Source organism: Ptiloglossa arizonensis, chromosome 1 (genome assembly GCF_051014685.1).
Source record: "Ptiloglossa arizonensis isolate GNS036 chromosome 1, iyPtiAriz1_principal, whole genome shotgun sequence".
In the NCBI taxonomy this organism is placed as follows: domain Eukaryota; kingdom Metazoa; phylum Arthropoda; class Insecta; order Hymenoptera; family Colletidae; genus Ptiloglossa; species Ptiloglossa arizonensis.
Genome location: NC_135048.1, coordinates 6,970,583 through 6,982,103, shown reverse-complemented (window position 1 = coordinate 6,982,103; position 11,521 = coordinate 6,970,583). Strand labels below are relative to the sequence as shown.

At 40.6% G+C, this 11,521-nt stretch overlaps 1 long non-coding RNA gene across 1 annotated transcript; it reads left to right on the top strand.

The window, feature by feature from the left end:
- The first annotated feature begins 222 nt into the window (after positions 1-222).
- On the top strand, positions 223-11,212 carry LOC143153573 (uncharacterized). Its single transcript, XR_012993863.1, has 2 exons — positions 223-244; positions 10,878-11,212. It is a non-coding gene; the product is annotated as an uncharacterized LOC143153573 (long non-coding RNA).
- The last annotated feature ends 309 nt before the right edge of the window (positions 11,213-11,521 follow it).

The window sequence follows — 11,521 nt, the reverse complement described above, 5'->3', positions numbered from 1 at the left end:
CTACCCTTGGAGAACGTTTGACCAACAGTCTCCACCGTTATTGAGAGCAGAGAATTCCTCGTAAATTTCCTCTTATGATTGACATGTACGACGTGGTGCGGCTTGCACGCAAAAAGCGTACACGAAATGGTTCAAAGGTCGTGAGACCGTCGACCTTTGGCATTGCCAGTCGCTAACCATCAACAAGATCGAACGGTAGTTCGTCCAGACCGAGGGTCAGAGGCGAAGTCGATGGAAAGGAAAGGTAAGGAAATGCAATTAAGTGTATGTCTAGGTAGCTCTCTGTAGCGAGTTGAGGAATTTCAGCGGCGTAAAGTCTTATCGAGCCATCTTTGGACAACTTTCTCGAAATTCCCACGATACTTGCAAAATTTACGCACGAAGTCTGGATCGGCTTTTTTTTATAAAAATACTCATTCGTTTTGTCCTGTTTCGTTTACAGGAAACTTGTAAAGCGGTGAAAACGTTGTCGCGCGTACACGAGGGAATTCGAAATCGCGGATATCTTAGGAGAAATTAATTTTTTAAAAATATTATATCTACAGAATTTATATGAATTTAAAAAGGCAAAGTATACTTTGAAAAATTGATATCTGTAGTGTTTTATGGGTGCAGAATTCGATAGAGCAATGAATTTTCAATGGAAATTTATAATGATGCGTGTGTTCTAAAATTAATATCTTCCGCTGATATTCAGCTGTTAAAATATTAGGATTATGAAATTTATAGTACAAGCTACGAGAGTCAAAGGGATTAGAAAATTCATGGCTTTATCTAATAAATTGCAGCTTGGTCGTTTCCAGAGTAAACGTAATTTTATCATTTTTAAATATAAAATTAAAATTATAATTTGTAGAAAATATTTTAGGGAAATGGTTGGAAATTATAATCATAATTTCATATTTGCAAGTTACAAATTAATTATATTAAAACAACTCAAAAATCTATCGAGCGAACCATCCGTGAAACCAAAATTTTAAACATTGAGAAAATGGCTTCGTTGTAATCGGAAATAATTGGTTCTTTGGTCTTTTTTTTCTTGAACCGATTGAAAAATGGACAAATTCAAGATCTTTGGATAAATACTTTTGCTTCGTCGTATCCATATTTCAAATCGATCGGTAAACTTCCGAGATATCGAACATTCCGCAGTGAAAAATGACGTCTCGAGAGAAACGACTTCAAAGTGTCAACGTGCAACGCTGAAGTCCTGTAACGTTGTCATTTCTCAAATATCGGAGCAACGTTTCACGGGGAGGAACGAATTTTTGAGAAAGTGAACTTTTCAATCCGAAATCACCAGAGCACCCCCGCTAAAACCGTTACCGTGTTCGGCGGGAATTCTAATTCTTATTTAAATTCGGCAGCTACTAGTTGACCGAAAGTTCTCCTCGGTCTGAAAGGCTTTCGCGCAGGATGTTTTCAACCGGCGATGAAAGCATCGAGACACCTTGGTCGTTTACATCGAGTCCTCCCGTGGCCGTTTTCAACTTTCCGGGCGTGCGGCCAACCGAGATACCCTTTCGAGGTCCTCGTCCTTGAACGCAGGGGTGAGCACACCCTTTTCGAGACACCCTCAGACCCACTGAATGAGCCTTGCCGACTTCCTCTGACCAGCGTACACGGAGTGTGTTCGGTCGCGTATAACTAATGGTGTCCCCGCAGGGCGGTCCTTCGGCCCGCTTTTTGACCTGTCGAGTGCCAAATGACACCGCACGCAGAGCGATTAATAGCTTCGGTAATTGTGTCATGCCCCGGCGAGCAGAGACTGACGCTGTTTGATGACAATCGACGTCGCGGGATTTACCGAACGCGCGTTACTCTGATTTTTCACGAACGCAACGTGTGGCTGCTGTTAGAGGGCAGGACGATCCTTTGATTTAGACCAAAGGGAAGGAACCTTGGGGAGTATTTCCTACGAGCGAATCGTACGATATAATAGGGACGAGTACAGGGACGGGTGGTACAATTCCCGCTTTCAAGTAACAATTTTTACATCGGGTTCAAGCGAAGTAATCGCTTCCCATTACTGTTTATGTTCCTTCGGTGTAAGAGACATAACCCAGATCTAGACCTCGTCTAGACCTTACTCAGACCAAAGAGAATCTTGGAGAGTATTTTCTACGAGGGAATCGTACGATGTAACAGGGACGACGAATACAGGGACAGGTGGTACAATTCCCGCTTTCAAGTAACAATTTTTATATCGGGTTCAAGCGAAGTAATCATTTCCATTACTGTTTATGTTCCTTCGGTATAAGAGACCTAACCTAGACCTCATCTAAACCTAACTCAGACCAAAGAGAACCTTGGGGAATATTTTCTACAAGGGAATCGTACGATGTTACAGGGACGAGTGATGCAAGTCCCGCTTTCAAGTAACAATTTTTACATCGGGTTCAAGCAAAGTAATCATCTCCGCAACTGTTTATGTTCCTTCGGAATAAGACACCTAACCCAGACCTAACTGAGAACAAAGAGAAGCTTGGTTTTCTACGAGAGAATCAGGGGCAACGAATATAGAGACGCGTGGTACAATTCCCGCTTTCGAGTAACAATTTTTACACCGGATTCAAACGAAGTAATCATCTCCACCACTGTTTATGTTACTTCGGAGTAAAAGACCTAATCCAGACCAAAGAGAAACTTGGTTTTCTACGAGGGAATTAGGGGCAATGAATACAAGGACGCGTGATACAATTCCCGCTTTCAAGTAATAATTTTTACACCGGATTCAAGCAAAGTAATCATTTCCACCACTGTTTATGTTCCTTCGGTATAAGAGACCTAACCCAGACCTAACCTGGACCTAATCCAAACGAAACAAAACCTTGGGGAGTATATTCTACGAAGGAATCGTACGTTGTAACAGGGGTGACGAATACAGGAACGCGAGGTACAATTCCCGTTTTCAAGTAACAATTCTTACATCGGATTCAAGGGAAGTGATCCCAATCACTGTTTATGTTTCTTTGGCGTAAGAGCGATACGATACACAAGGAAGGCAGGATCGAATTTCATCCTCCGATGAAAACTAAACTGTTCAACGTGTATGTTTGTAGGTATTAACTCTCGAAGGGCGGACCTCGTGGTGGTCGAAGCTGGATCATTTCTGACCCACGTAAAAATCACGCGTAAACAGATTTCAAAGAGTAATTTTTTTCCTAGCATTTTATTAATAGGTTTATCATAGAGAAAAAATATAGATTTATTACAGAAAAGTTATAAATTATTATAGAAATTTAAACATTGCCTTGTTCGAATACAAGCAACGTGTAATGCGAGTCTCGAAAGCTGGTTTCTCTGACTCTCGGACTATAACGTTCACGTTTCTAGTTAAAAGAGGAGAGCTTATGGTGAGAGACGTAGAAGTAGCCGTAGCGAGGATGACTCTTGTAACTATAATATTCTGTAGTATCGTTAAATCGGTGAATTGTTTACACGTGCGTACGCATATAGCGATCAGATGCATTTCGTGAAAAGTGGGCATACATTTCTTATGAAAACGAGCGAACGTCTGTATTAGAAACATTTTCATAATGTTTCTCGGCTTGGCACGTTTCTTCGAGAGTGTGAACCTTCGTTTAAACGGGCACGTGCTCAGCTTTTCACCGCAGGATTGACTTATTCCGTGTTTGTGTATCAAATTTCCCTCGTTATTTACGCGCTGGTCATTTTTTGACGCCAGACGAGCTGAGTTTTCGCGAAAATCTAATAACGAAAGCTGCTCATCGCGCGTTAACGATGTAAATTTAAAAGCCGACGGAATATTTCACAGTTGCCAGCCCTTGGTAAATGGAGACCGTGCGTGCGTACTTTACGTATTCTATTTACATTTAATCTTCGCGCCGCGTTAATTCAGCATCCGGTGAAAATTTGGAAGAAAATCTAGTTAGTCGACACGTAGGTCCATCCGTAAAAACCAATACTAGACGCTGGAGAAAATGGCGGGACACACCACGCGGAAGTTACACTTGTTTTGTGATACAACATCAAACACGAGTCGTTTCTGTCATCGATCAGAAGCAGGATACTCCTAGATTTGAATGTTCAAATACTTGAACGATTCAAATATTAGGCGGATTATGGTCCCATTTGAATATGATTCAAATGATTCGAATACTTAAAAATTCGAATACTCGACTGTTTGAATGCTTGAAATGTTGAGTACCTAACTATAGGTATACTCGACCATTCGAGTACTCGGAAAATATTCAAATAGTTTCAGCTCTGGTTCAAAGAGACGTTGTCACCTGAAATTTTGATTTACCATCCTTTTGAACGTTGAAAAAGTAACGCAAGATTGTATTTCAGATTTTGAGAGGGTTTAAAGTTTCGGAGACCAGAAAACACCACCAGAGTAGAAGTTCGGTTAAAGTAGATTTAGATCGAAGAGAAATTAAATTGATTTGCGAGTAAAATTAGTACAAATTCAAGTCAGACAGGTTTCTTTCGAACACCAGTAGATCCGAGTAGATCGCAAAGAAGAGTCGGAACCTTGGTAGTTGTATTTTAGGTAAAAAAACGATTGATAATTGAAACGATACCTTGGACGGATGTCGGTGTTCGTATTAACAACAATATAAGGTAAACCGAGTTTCGTATAATTTCTGAACTCGATTGTGATCTCCGATACTGCAACCTGTATTAAAGTTACGAGCTACAAATTTGTAGGACGTCGTGGTTTCAAATTTCTGCATGTATCGCGACTCGTGCAATTATCGGGGTAAGGAGTCGCGCTTACACGATATACTCCCTCTTGTATAACGGTTTATTACCAATAATTTGTATTTGTTTCAAAGTAAAGATAGAACACTTGTTTCTAAGTAACCATCTCTTCTGATGATTAATACAGTGCAACGAACGAGGTTCGCGTGCAAGTATCGAGGTTACACCTATCCATATTTTACCGCATAACGTTTTAACACAAATTGGACCATAATCCAAGAGACCCTAAATTAGAGAATAATCTAAATCATCCATAAGCTACGGAACTCTAATTTGTTGCACTATATGTATATGTAATCTGTGGAGGGATGCACAGGACATCGTCCTTCAGATAATGATTTGAATCACACTTTGACCACACTACTTCCACACCATGGTGTACAGTAATCTCGTATCGATGCATACTTATTGTTATTCAATTCATTAGATTTGTTAATGTTTCTGGTTCTGGTGTAGCATCGCTATACGATAAAGATTCACTGTCTCTATTGTCTTTACTATCAATTCATGAAAAATTTCTCTATTTTCTCACGATTGGTCCTTCGTTTTAGACATCCTAATATGATACAATAACGTTATGTAATAATTGCAAAACGTTACAATACGTTCGAATAACGATGTTTTAAATTTCAATACAACGAATTCTTTCAGAGCGCAAAATACGATTTGTCTTTTAAAGGTCACACTGAATACTATCGAGAAATGCATCTTCCGAGCTGTGTTCGCTTCGGTATCGTTCTAACGTAAACAAATTGCACCGCGTATCAAAGAAGCGTATAGCGTTTAGAATGGGGTCTGAACGGACCCATCGATCGTTAAATAAATACCGATTCGTTGTTACGATGCTACTTAAGAAAAGTAAGTTGCTCGAAATATCGCTGCAAGGTAGACAACGCGTTGACTGCAACTTTGAGTCACTTTCAGTTGAGCGTGATCGAATGTTCCACAGCTTGGAAGAGGATTTTGGTTGGCAACAATTTCGAAGCGAGGGATACGCTATTTAGAAGCTAACCATACCCCGATCACCACCGCTTACGTATCTCAAGACTCTATCATTATTTGCGTCTCGAATTACCCCGCACGAGTGAACAATCGCGAGTCCAATTTCAACCGTGAATGAAATATCATCGAGCGTCTAGATAGCTCCGCTCGGTCTCTAATGGGGCCGATTTTTCGAGAGTAAATAGAGCGATACGGCGACGCGCGGCGTTTGATCCTCGACGATTGTGGTTCGTCTGGCCAGGTTTTTCAGAAGCCAGCGGCCAAGTTCGCGCCGATAACGTTAATGCAACTAACTTGTACGCGGTGGAATAAAAAATGGGAGAAAAAGTCGGCGCAATAGATAATAATTATTGTACGCTCGCGAAGGAAACGGAAGCTCGCGTGAGCTCGGGAGAAGTGGATAAGGCAGGCCGTGCCCCTCTCGCTCTCTCTCTCTCTCTCTCTCTCTTCGCGATGCATGCACATAGTTAACACAATAAGCCGTGATAATGTTTATTTCCGTCCGTAGAAACGTGTCGCGCTCATTCCGAACGCAAATCCTCCGCAAACCTTATCGTTTCCGATCGCGTCGCGACCGAAATTCCCGACGAAATCCCCCGCTTTGGTTGTAAGCACGGCTTGAAAACGCGACGCACGCCAGCGACACAGCTCGAACTTGCCATCGTTTCACCTCTTCCTCTTCTCCTTCTTTTTTCTTTTCCCCCTCTCTCTCTCTCTTTTATTCTCTGACCGCGTTTCACGAACGATTCGTAGCGCACGAAGCGAATATCAGCCCGAACCGACCGCATTATTCATAGATCAGATTTAGATTCGCACATTTATAATGCACGAGCGTGACAGCTAATCAGCCACGTAAGGTACGTCATAAAACGTCGAGATAGTGGTGGAAAATGCGCGGCTAGCGTACGACTCGCTTCTCCGGGCTGTACACGCGCGGTTTAGAACATTTTATAGCTTTCCAAAGGACCCCGACTTAAGAGAAATCGGAACACGGTGCCCCGTACGTTCGTGCAACTGCGATATTTCCCGCCGACCCGGTCTACGCGCCAGTTCCGATTCGAAAATCCCGCTCCCGAATCGTGGAAAACTAGATACGACCGGGCCGGAATTAATTGGCTGTTCGAGGTCACACTTCCCTCCTCCAATGTGATTCAAGCGAGACGCAGTGTTCCGAGTTAGGTTGCCACAGAGTTATCCCTGATTGTCACTATTTCTCGCAGCAATTAGGTTTTATCATCCTTGTAGATTGGTACGGTTTCGGGGTTGTAACAACGCGATAAGGTACACTGGATCTATTCTAGGGAAGCCAGTTTGTTTTTCTCTCCCAGATACAGAGAACGTGGCGCAAAGAGGCGAGAGATAGAGCGGTGGGGGTAGCTTCTAGACGACCTTGAACAGCCAATATCTTATCCGTCAAGATTTCCGCGCAGAGAGGAGAAGTGGGCAACTCGGTGACACAGCGTGGATTAGTTGTTTCTTAGCCTTCAACGTTCGATTCTGTTTCGACTCGTAGAACTGTGTGTTCGAAATCCGAGGGAATATAATCTCAGGTACGTTCTCAGTGTTACTCGCGGGTAATTCAAACTGAAAAGTAAACGATACGGGCTGGTTTCGAAATTTGAAATAATCTTCAATTCTTATGATCGCTAGATTTAAATTTTTAAACCGTTGCAACAGAAAATGAGAAAATACCGGTCCCTGTAAGTGGCCTTTCTCGCGATTCGATCGAAGAGACGGTAAACGCAGTCGGGACGAATGAAATTCTTCCCAAGTATCGTTCGATTTGACCGCGGGCACATCCATGGAAAATGACTGACTCGCGTAGTCCTTTAAAGGGACTAAAGAAAGAAAAATCGCCGTTTCCAATTCAAATGGAGCAAAATCGTTGCACGAAGTATGCGTCGGTGAAATACATCGGCGTGTAATGGAAATACTTTGTGCCGGTTCGTGTCGCGGCAACGCCGGAGGTATGCGGCTAGGAAAAGAACGGAGTGGAAACTTGCTTTTCCTTTTTTTTTTTTTTGTTTCCCCGGGGGCCGCCTTCTCGTTCTTCGCCCGGAAACCGCAACTGCGGATAGGGGTGGTTATGGGTTACGGATACCTTTGCCATCGGATATTCCGATCTCCCAACTTCTCGAGACTTTCTGGTAATGATTACCGAGGAGAAACGCAAAAACGACGAGCGCACAATGCGAGCCACGTAGCGTCTGCCTGGTATTCGGGCCGCATTACCGCATTACAGAACCCGCTACCTTCGTGCTTCTCGCTTCGCGGACACGCTTCGTGCTTTTCGTAAAACTGATCAATTGATCGAACTTATTATGTGTGTGTGTATGTGTGTGAGAGAGAGGCATCCTGTATATATTTTCGTAGAGTAAAGTTTCTTAAAGATTTGGTATTTACAGAATGGGATAAAAAAATATACTAATTGCAAACGAGGATGTATTATCGATCTCCCTTTTCTTAAGTAATGAGATCATAAATATTATTTATTTTTACAATTTTGTGTGTTCTCGAAGGGAATTTATTTATTAGAATTACTGTTAATATTGCCCCAAAATTATGCGATGTACCACGTAAAAGAAAATTCTATGTCTGCGACATGGAATATTTGCTACAAACAGTTATTCATTTTTTTGAATTGGGTTTCGTAGAGCCAACTCGTTCTAAATACTTTAGCCGCGTATTGAAGGGTTAAGAACCTTTCATAAGGCTAGTTTATTGACTGGAAATCGAATGGGAGGAGTTTGAGAGACCAGGAAGGGCGGCACGATGAAAAGCTATCGTTGAAAGTTTCGTGCAGGATTGGATTAACGTGTCGTGACATTTTCAGCGACGTTTTCCGTGGTGCAGAGATCTGCGGTGAATTGATAGTCGTGAAAAAGTAATTAAGCGGGTCGTATGCACAACCACGAGGGAAACAAAGAAACAAACAGTACACTTCGTCATCATTGTTCCTTCGAGACAAAAGAATCGGCTTTTTCGTTATGCAACCACCCCGTAACGTAGGTCACGGATGTTTCAATAACTCTGTTTTGCACAATGTTTACACCATTGTGCTTGGGCGTGTACCCGAGTGTGGAACTTCAATCGTCGGTCATCGAGGACATATCTCGTTCCTGTTTTTGGGCTCGTTTTTGTCCTTTTTCGAATGACTTTGAGACTTTGTCAACATCTCCCACAAGTCCCACATTCACTACCCCCCTCTTTTTATTTTTATTCTTTCTACGGACCTTCTTTGTTATAACGCATTCCCAATGCATAAACTTTTTATGGGTCATTTTTATTATTATTCTTTCTTCTTTCAAATTATATTTCTTCTCTCGTCAATTTCCAACCCCCCACCCACACACGTTTAAATGGAATTGGGGTCCAACCAATTCCATATTATTTAAGTGGCTTCAAATTTATTCATATATGACACATTTTTGACGTATCTGTCTAATACCTACAATGATTTTGTTGGCCTTCCAACTTTGCATTTTCGATGAACATAATTATTTTTTTTTTTTATGTCATTGTTGACAATGTTTCATCTTTCCTACTTCTAGCTCGATATGGCCTACAAAATTCACGAAAAAAACATTTCTAGTAAGCCCTAGGTTTCGAACTCGGGAGTTTCGCGTGGAAGTCTCACACTCTACTCACTGAACCATTGTACCTTATGTAACTTCGTTCTATGGACAATTTCACATATACAGTCCATTCAATTTAAATCATTCCATAATTAATGACTCTTTTTAATAGAAGAATCCCCAATTATACTATAAATTTGTGTTTGATCATTTTTTCCAAGTTCATAAAATTTAATACTACTGTAAATCAATATTAAAAAAATTCATTTTAATATCGTTATATAGAACGTTATTGATCGTAAACTATTCTTGCTATGAAAAATATGTTTCAAACAAAAGTTTTTAGATATATTTATACATTTCAATTATTCATGATTTCGTTTTAATTTAATCGTACAATTAATAATTCGTTAAAGTTGCGACAGCATTGTTATCAAACAGAATTAATTGTTTCACATAAGAATATACATATGCTAATATACGGAATGTCCCATGCAACGGAGATAAGCTATATTTTTAAAACGCTTGTAGATAAAAAGAAATGTGAAAAGGTAAAGTTAAATGGTTTGGAATGGAGTATATTCTGATGTTAATTTCATGCATTAATGCATAACAAAATTCAATTGCACCTATTTTTCATATCGTACTCCACACTCTTATATATACAAATCGATGCACTTTTTTTTCCTCTACAAGAAAATGTTAAAGAACTTGTGCCTTAAAACTCCTAGAAATGATTGCAATTTAAAATTTCCTTAGTCCTTTTATCTACCGAAATTAATTTTCACGTATTAGTTAATATTGTTGAAGACTGACGCTAATTTCTTGTTTCTTCTAAAATACGTTTGCTACATATAGCAAACTTGAAATTGCAATAACTTTCAAACTAGTAGTTTTAAAGTGTAAAGCTCTTAATACTTCTTGCAAAGAAGAAAAAAGTGCATAGATTAGTGCATTTAAAAGTATAGGGTATGAAAGAAAAAATAGATGCAGTTGAATTTTTCGGATGCATCAACGCAAAATTAATATCAAAACATCTCCGTTCTAAACAATTTTACTTTGTCTTGTGACATTTTTTTTCTATCTACAATCGTTTCAAAGATATAGCTTGCCACCGTTACCAATAATACCTTTTATGAAATCGTGTACCATGAACCGTAATCGATACAGAACCGAAAAATAACAGTTATAAAATAGATATAACATCGGTTCTGAAGAAGCGTAACTGAAATAGAAACCGTAACGAGCCATCGATGTTATCGATATATCCATAACAGTTACAACATTTTTCGATTCTCGTAACTATTCCAAGAATCGAAACCGATATTACACCTGCTCTCGATCCCTATACGAAACAAATTTTCCACCTTTCAATGACCAACGCTACAAACCTCGCAACAAAGAAGCCAGAATGTTGCTCCAACAACGCGAAATCGCAACCAACTACGAAACAACAGAACGTCGCGCTAGTTCGCGACTAATTAGAAGACGCATGCAGCGTTCAGCTGGAAGCGCGAGCAAAACAAACAAGCAGAGAGATCGTGGGCCTGACGTTTTACTTTCTTTCCGTAGCTGGAGCACGCGTCCACGCTGTTTGCCCGGCTATTTGCACAACTTGCAGCACGCGCAGCGACCGAGATACTCGCCGGAGCAAATTTGTCGAGCTGCACGTACGCGAGCGACCGTGATTGTCGAAGATGACAGCGGACTCAGACCTGTTCGGACCTTTTGTTTCCACTACGTTGATGCACAGAGCACGCAGACCTCTTCCAGACGGTTTTCACGAGTATGCAGCGCTGCTCAAGGAACTACAAAATCGAAGAAAACGATCGCTGCACAGAGACGAATTCCGAGCAGTTTTAACGATTCCAAAGAGTACCACGATTACGTAATCCTGCTGGATTCGAATTTCGTCGTAGAATCGGTGATATCTGTGAAACACGAATCCGTTTAAAAATGGAAAGAATTGAAGTTTGGATTTTCAATGTTATTCTTTTCCGAGAACGAAGACTAGATATCGGAAATACTTTAAATAGTATTTTTCAAAGAGGATTTCTACGCACATAGTTATTGTTTTCAACGTTACAGGCGAGCAATAAAGTTGGTTTACTTATTGTAAATTTTACTTATTTCTATCATCTCCCTTCTTTTTCGTTTAAATGAACTCCCTGTACGAGACAGAAACAGATAAGTCGTGGGTACGTCCGAGTGCTAAG